The sequence below is a fragment of the Arachis duranensis genome, chromosome 10 (assembly GCF_000817695.3).
Source record: "Arachis duranensis cultivar V14167 chromosome 10, aradu.V14167.gnm2.J7QH, whole genome shotgun sequence".
Classification (NCBI taxonomy): Eukaryota; Viridiplantae; Streptophyta; class Magnoliopsida; order Fabales; family Fabaceae; genus Arachis; species Arachis duranensis.
The window spans coordinates 13,630,640-13,639,631 of NC_029781.3; positions in this window are offsets into that span (position 1 = coordinate 13,630,640).

Here is an 8,992-nt window from a genome sequence, read left to right on the forward strand (position 1 = left end):
ATTGGTCACTATAAAAAAAATTAATATAAAATTTCAATTTAAATGTTAAAAAAACAGTAAAAAAATTAATTTAATAAAAAATTAATCTATTAAAAAGTTAAGTTAACAAATAAGATAAAAATAAAAAACAATAAATTTGAGAAAAATGTATAAGTAAAAAATTATATATTAAAAATTTAGTTAAGACAATTGAATAATTATTAGTTAAGTATTTTTAGTTATTTAATAATATTTTTTATTCATGCAATTTAAAACGTTAATAGGATTAATTTTTATTCTAATATTTTATAGAAAAATCATTAAATTATATTATAGTTTTGTCTTAAAGTCATCAAAGTATTTTTTTTAAGATAAACATTTATATTAGACCCAACACATCATATTAAACCCGGCCCACATATATATTTTACAAATATAAAATTTGTATTGATTATATTAAACACTAGAACCAAACATTAATTAACCATGGGTATAGCACTAATTCATATGGCTACCTTCTGCATGAACTGAACCACTGCAGCAAATGTCCCTTCATAGTACTTATCTTTTGCAAAAACTTTAATCAAAGAAGTCTGGAAATGACATCTGTCTTCTACACATGTAGAAGATTTTTTCTTTCTACACACTAGTAAAGCCCGAAAAGAAAATTTATGATATATATTGTGCATCAAAATTTATGTGTTATACATCAAAATTTTTATATTCTAATTTTTGAACACATATAAGAGAAGAAGAAAATAAAAACGACAGGATGATAATAAAAAAAGGATGAAAAGGGAAAAATATTGAACATATGTGAATGTAGATGCTATGGATTCTACCATATCACAAGAATTACATGATGTACAATTGTACATCACTATCCTTTTGACAGTCAGTAGAGAATGTAATGCAGCGAATACAGAAGGGCAGAAATACCATTACATTCAGATGCAATAATAATCAGAAACATCAGATCACATAACAATAGTAAACCAAGTCAGTCGTGTGCCTATATAAAGGAAGTAGAGTTGAACAACTGTCATAATTCTCTCTTTCTTAATATACTAATTATTTCAAATTCTTTCATTACATGTTTCCTACTTGAAGGGAAGAAGGGTGCAAAAACAGTATAACCTTCTTTCTCAGTCATTAACATTACCAATAACAAGGATATAACATTCTTCCAAATACGTAAACCTTTTTCCTATATAAGAAGAGTCCTTCAAGCTGAAAAAAAAGAAACATTTTACTTTCAATAAAGCAAATGGTGTGATCTTTGTTGGAAGAGTATGTGAGAAATGCAAATAGTTTTTGCTTTGTATCATTGCTAGAAAATCAAGTAAGAAATTTGCTATTGAATCAAATGCAACAATTGCAAATCAAAGTTCAAAAGCAAAAATGACAAATCAGTAGTTGAATTCATCAAAACACCAAATCACATAACAATAGCAAATCAAGGGCCAAACTGATCCATCCATATTCCCCTTATGTATTATGTTTATGTTGATTATATTGCCCAGACTTGGAGAAAAATGTAATAAGACTTAACAATTTTCTTTAAATATTGACAATTCAAATGACAAGCAAAACAAGCAAATTAAAACTCCAAAATGTTTCATTCTTTCATAAAATAACAAGGTTTAATTATACACAAGCAAATTAAGGCTCTATTGCTCCCGCTGAATTTAATCAAGCTTAAGCACACACTGTAATTTCACCTCATAAGAGAGGCAAAACCAAAACTAATCTAATAAAATAGAAATTTGACAATTGAACTAATCCATATTCTTAACAGAAATCAAGATATCGAGAGAGGCAAACAAAAGGAGATGAGAGGAGATCGGTGAAGAGACCTGACCAACGGCGAGAGAGGCACGTAACACCAGAGGAGAGCAGATCGGCGACGAGGTCACAGGTTGCAGCCTCGCTGGAGAGACATAGCTACAGCGACGGTGGAGAGAGAACACAAAGCAGCGGCCTCAGTGAGCAGATGGGAGTGATGTTGGACAAAGAAGTCGGCTGCTGTTCGGGTGTTTGACACAGACACACACCGGGGCTGCGGGAGAAGAAGATCAGGGGGTTTGGAGTAGTGAATGGAGAATGGGGTGTGCCAGTGTGGTAGTCATAGGGGTATTTTGGGGGTTTTCTCATTAATTTATTAATTTGAGATTTCAATATTTTTGTTAATAGTTTAGTGATATATATTTGGTTCTAAAAACGGGACCGATCATCAAACCATTTTAGTTACTAGTTTACTGGTCTAATCGGTCTAATCATTGTTCAACTAGAAAATTATTTTATAATAAAATAATAAATAATCATACATAAACTACAATATTGTTCTTAACTACCTCAACAAACTGAAGAATCTCAGACTCAACTTTTTCAACTGAATTTTTCAACTGAATTAGCTTTGAAGACCAAAAATTCTGATCTCATGAAAACAAGCACAATGGCTCAAGGACGAAACAAAAAGTTTTAGAACAATTCAATGACCTAAATGAAATAATAAATCAACAATTCATTGCATTTAAATGATAAACATAAGAACTACTTAAGTGAAAATTTATTGAATTTAATTCATATTCAATCAGTTATAAGTTCATATTTTCTTCTTCTATCAATCACAATCTAAGCACAATTTCTTCTACATCAGCCTGAAATGTATTAAAAAAATTATGATTTATAGCACAAACAATATGTGCAATTTAAATTATGCATTACAGAGTCACATTATGTTTTTTTGTGCATAAAATTTGATTGTGAACATCTTAGAGTCAGAATTATTGTTCACATTACAAGGCACTATTACATTATTCTGGTTTGAAGCTTTGTTGTTGTCAGCTACCCCACATTCTACAAACAGATGCAATTGCAAGATACTATAGACTAGAGAAAGGGCAAGTACTTAAGATAACTTACAGTGGTGATATCACTCAGATTCATGTCAATAAAAAATAAAGAACACACAAAACAGCAACACAGCAGAACCAAATAATCATTGAACAAGGCATAAATGAAAAAACACAGAAGTTAGCAGTGAACTGACCTTCGAAGTCTATGATTTTTTTCTTGGTTGAACTTCTGAGTAGTCTGAGCAGAGGGGCAGAAGTGCGAGGGAGACGGAGGCCAGGCAACGAGCACGACTCAAAAGACGATGGTGGGTTGGAAGAACCTGCGGCTGAGCAAACAAAGATCAGACTCTAGCTGCAATTGGTGGATTGGGGACTTCGAGCACGACGAGCAGACGAAGATGGTGGTGCCTGAGCGCGCGACGGACGGCGGCAGGAGTGCGACGAAGCAGATGAAGACTAGGAACTGACACGCCGAGCTCGAGAAAGAAGCACGGACGACCAGACGACGATGGTAGCGCCTGGGCGAGACGGACGGCGGCAGTCCTTGCGGTAGTGGTGGAGAAGCTAGGGTGTCCTGTTTCAACTTCCTTTTCTGATTTGGAGAGAAGTTGTTAGGTTAGGTGTTTAGAATGAAGACTGAAGGGAAGGGGAAGGAAGGTGACGCATGCGTGAACCAAAAGAAAAGTTTTGGTAAAGTTCAAAACGACGTAGTTTTATCTAAACCGGCCGGTTCTGATTTCAATCCGACCGATCGATTTTTGACCGGTTCAATAATTTACTAACGGTTTTTAATTAACAATTTTATATGGTTAATTAGACGGTTAATGTTGTCAGTTCACGGTTCGATTAGTTTAATAAGCCATCTGGTTCAATTTTCAAAATCAACACAAATAAAATTTAAGAAGTAAAATAAAAATAATTTAAAAATATGATAAATTATATTTTTATTAGTAGTAAGCTATAGATTTAATTACTAAAATGTATGAAATTATGTTTTTTTTATATTATATTATTAAAGTGTAAGTCTTTTTTCTGATTTTATTTAAAGTGAAAATTTTATACTAAATTATCTTTTGTCGCGCAGATATTTTTATCTTTGAAGATTGAAAAATATATTTAGGTCTCTGACCTCTTAAAAAATCAGACATCTAGATCCCTCCATTAAATAGAGTCTGTTAAAATCAATGAAAAAATCTGACCTGGCTGTTATGGTGTCTTACGTGAAGGTAGAATTTTCAAAACGGGGACAACTCAGTCCTCCCCTCCTTCAAAACGACCTCGTTTGGTGAGTACCCCATCCCTTAAAGATCTTCTGGTCCTGCGCCTACTCCTCCCTGCTGCTACTGCTTGTGTGCTGCCCTACTCGCCACTCCTATCCTGTTGCTTGTGTGCTGCCCTGCTCGTCGGTGGAGAGGTTCTCCTCATGTTCGTTAAGGTTTTTGTTCTTATTCTTCTTTTTCTTCTTTTTGTCAAAGCTTGCTTCCCCTCCTCCAATGGCGGATTTGGCACTAACATCGCCACAGGCGGTGGTCAAATTCAGTCCAATAGCATTACATAAGAAAAATTCTCACTCTTACTTTCTATTTCCGATGCCATTGTCACAACAACAAAGTCAGAGAAACAATGGCCGCTCCTGAAAAATGCTTCCTCGTCACCGATCTCTCTATGAGTCATCATCATCTAATTCCTAATTTGACTAATCATTCAATTGCAGGGTGTTGGAAAAAGTACTTTCATAATCAAAGTCTTCGGGTCCCTCAAAACTTCCCATCTAAACCTCAAGCTTTAGAGATTCTACACTCGTAAACTACCCAAATTCTTCTTCATTTCTATGAATTCACGCCATAGTTATCAAAATCATGTAATTGTTTCTTCTTTTTACAAGTGAAATTAGAAGCTCAGGTGAAAATGTTAGTTTTGAAATTATCACTTTTAATGGTCACATATGCCTACTTGCCTCCACCACCATCTCAACGTATCACCCACCTTTCTTCTTCTTCAGGTGGTGTTTGAGGGTATTCATTTTTTATTCTTCAAGTTTAGAAGGCTGAAAATTTATATCAACAAGGAGCAAGAGCATAGGTGGAGGGATGGTTGTGAAATTTGCAGCAGTGTATGGTGGCAGTAGGAAGGGATGAGCCTTTGAAGTGGAGGGGTACTATTTAAAACAATGTCATTTTGAAGGAGGGGGACTAATTTATCCCGTTTTAAAAATTCTCCTTCTACGTAAGACACTGTAAGGGCTAGATTAGTCTAACGAAACCCACGTCAGACTTTTCTGTTGAGTCTGTCGAACCCTATTCAATGGATAGACTTAAATGTCTAATTTTTTAAAAAGTCAGAGACTTAAATGTATTTTCATATTTTCGTAGACGAAAATATCCACAAAACAAAAAGTCAGAGATTTATTTATCCTTTTCTTTATTAAAAATTTAGTTTTCAACTAACATTTTAATATTTTATAGGTTAGGAATAACTTAGCATTTAGGATTTATCAAAATAAAATATAAATATAAATGGTTCATATTTTATAACTATAACCGTGTATGAATTTTTTATTTTTAAATTATTTAAATATTTTATTTATTAAAATGTACAACGTGCAAAATATTTATTTTTTTCACATTGTTATTATACATCTTAGATATAAAGAATAAGAGATAAATAATACAAAAATCAGGTATTATGCATTTGAGATATATTTTTATTAAAGTGTTATACATTTCAAATGCACAACTATATCTATTTGTCTTTTATCTTTTATATTCAAGATATATAATAATAATGTAAAAATATAAATATTTTATACATTGCACATTTTAAAAGATAACATATCTAAATAATTTAAAAATAAAAAATCCCTTTTGTTGTGTATATCCATGGGAAAATGAAAATGGATCTTTCAGTAGTCTATTGTTATATGGTGTATAGCTGTATAACTGTGTAAGTATATATCTACAAGTAAAATAGAAAAAAAATATATTTTTTATATTTTATTGTCATATGACATACCTAAAAACACAAGTTATTTTTAAAACACATAAATCAGATTAAAAGGTAAAATCTATATAAATAAAATTGGCTCTAGGATTATTAGGTGAAATTTTGGACATATATATATGGAGGCCAATGTTACCGTGCTGAATAAAAAGTTGTGAGCAAAGGCCGAAAATAGGTAGTGTAGTGGAGAAGCTTACATGTATGTAGATTATCTTAAAAGTTCTCGACAATTTTACAGCGTACTTAGAAAGTGATGGAAGAGAATAATTAATTAGATTTAGTAATTTTTTGTTAATGATAATAATTATGTTCTTGGACTTTTTTTTAGAGTCTAATAAATATTTGATATGACATCGAAGTTTAATCTTTTTTTGTTGCATTATTAAACAAAGATAAAGTAAATATATTATTTGACATAAAAAAACACTCTGAAATTAAGGACTTAAGGTTAACTTCTGCGTGAATAATTTTTTGTGGTATCTTTTAAGCACATTACTTTTCAACCTTTTCTAATTAATTTCTCTTAATTTTATTAAAAAAATTGTCGAAAAAAATTCTTAAATAAATATAATGTAAATAAATGAATTAATTTTATTTTATATACAAAAATTTTATATTACTGTCCTCATTTAATTTATTATATTCACTCAATTTTAAAAAACAAAAGAAAACTACCAAAAAATAGTATTATCTTATTAAAATACGTTCATTTTTTTGTTTAAATTATATATATTTAAATTCATATTCACAAAGTTTAGAGGTTTAAAATTATTTTGATTAATTGAATTACATCAAACTAATTAGTTGAATCATCAAATTACAAAATACTTAGTACATTTAGCTTAAATTAACTAACTGAGTAAATCTAATTTTAATTATAAATTACAAAATTATAAAATTATATATCATGTTGTTTTACACTTAAATTAAAAATTATAAATATAATTCACTTGTCATAAATCGAGAATTCTAAATCCTAAAACTTCGATTCTAAACTTTAACCCTCAATCTTATAAAACACACGTAATCGAATCATTAAAAACTTTATATTTTAAACACTAAAACTCTAAATCTTAAACAGTAGAAAATGGGCACACAAAATATTAAAATTTTGAGAGACGAGTTGAAAATTGTGTGACACTTGTAAATGATTATTCATTATTTAAAAATATTATTCTTATAATTCTTTTTAGTAATTATACAATATTTAGTAATACAAATTGAGAACTTTAAATTCCAAACACTAAATATTAAATCCTAAACTCTAAAGATGAATCCTAAATTTAAATTATAACCATAAATTCTAAACTTTATACCCTAAAGTTTATGTTAGATAATTTAATAATATGATATGTAAAGATGCGGTACAAATTAAATTCTGTAAGTTTAATTTCTATCAATGTAAAAATAATTTATTTTTCTTGTTTAAGATGTTTTTCTATTAAAGTGTAATGTAGGTTTTTTATTAATTAAAACAGCAATACAAAAGATAAATTAGGTTTTGTTTAAAAAATTAGGTTTTGTTTAAAAAAAATAATCTAAATGAAATTAAAGAGAGTTTCAAAATCAATTTAACTTGTTAGATAAAGAATTTCTTTTGACATTTTTAAATTATTACAAAATATTATATAATTATTAGAAGAAATTATAAAAATAATATTTTTAAATAATGAATTGTCTAAATTATTTATAAGTGTCCCACAACTTTCAACACGTCTTTAAAATTTTAATATTTTGTGTCCACTTTTTATCATTTAAGATTTGTAATTTTAGTGTTTAGGATGAAAGGTTTCTGATGATTCGATTATGTGTGTTTTGTAGGATTGAGGATTAGAGTTTAGGATTGAGACTTTGGGATTTGATTATGTGTGTTTTGTAGGATTGAGGATTAGAGTTTAGAATTGAGACTTTAGAATTTAGGATTTTTTATTTGTGACGAGTCAATTATATGTATAATTTTTAATTAAGTGTAAAATAAGATATATAATTTTGTAATTTATAATTAAAATTATATTTACTCAATTAGTTAATTAAAACTAAATGTACTAAGTATTATGTAATATATATATATAATTTAAAAAAATAAACTTATTTTAATAAGAATAATGCTATTTTATGGTAGTTTTTTTTTGTTTTTTAAAATTAAGTGAATATAATAAATCAAATGAAGACAGTAATATGAAATTTTTGTATATAAAATAAAATTAATTCGTTTATTTACATTATATTTATTCAAAAAATTGTTTTTAGGCAATTTTTTAATAAAATTAAGAGAAAGTAATTAGAAATGGTTGAAAAAGTAGTGTGCTTAAAAAGATACTGTCAAAAACTATTCATGTTTACGATAACTATAAATCTTTTAATTTCAAAGTTCTCTTCTCTTTTTTTTTCAATGTCAAATAATATACTTACTTCATTTTTGTTCAATAATGCAACAAAAAAATATCAGACTTCAATGTCATACCAAATATTTGTTGGATCCTCAAAAAAGCCCAAGAACATAATCATCATCATTAACGAAAGATTATTACATCTAATTAATTGTCCTCCTCCATCACTCTCTGGACATGCTGTAGGAGTTGTCGGAAACTTTCGAGGCAACCTACACACGTAAACTCCTCCACTAGCCACCTATTTTCAAGACCTACTAAAAATTTTTTTGTTCAGCATGGTAGCTGAAGAACGGAAGATTGTTGATTTAGAAGTTATAATAAATTCTCGTTGCAAGTATAGTTTCTAAACCAAGTAATCAACCTTTCTTACAAAAGTTTTGGTTGTCACAAGTAACAAACCCCTAAATAAATTGATAACCAAAGTATTCAAACCTCAGGTCGTCTTCTCAAGGAATTACAGGGAAGTACGATTTATTATTGGTTATGGAAAACAGTGTTTTTGGGGTTTAAAAAGGTTTTGAACAAGAAAGATGGATTGCAGAAATTAATAAATTAATAGCAAAGAAAAACTCTTGGCAAGGTATGAAAATTGGAAGTCCTATCCTAGTTATCCTTATCAATGGTGATGAGAATTATATTTTTGCTCCCACTAAGTCAACCTCTAAGTATGAAGGTCAGTTAAGTGGACAAATTAATTTAATACCTAAAGTCCTAGTCAACTCCTTAAGGAAAGACTAGAGTTATAGGAATCTAAATTAATCA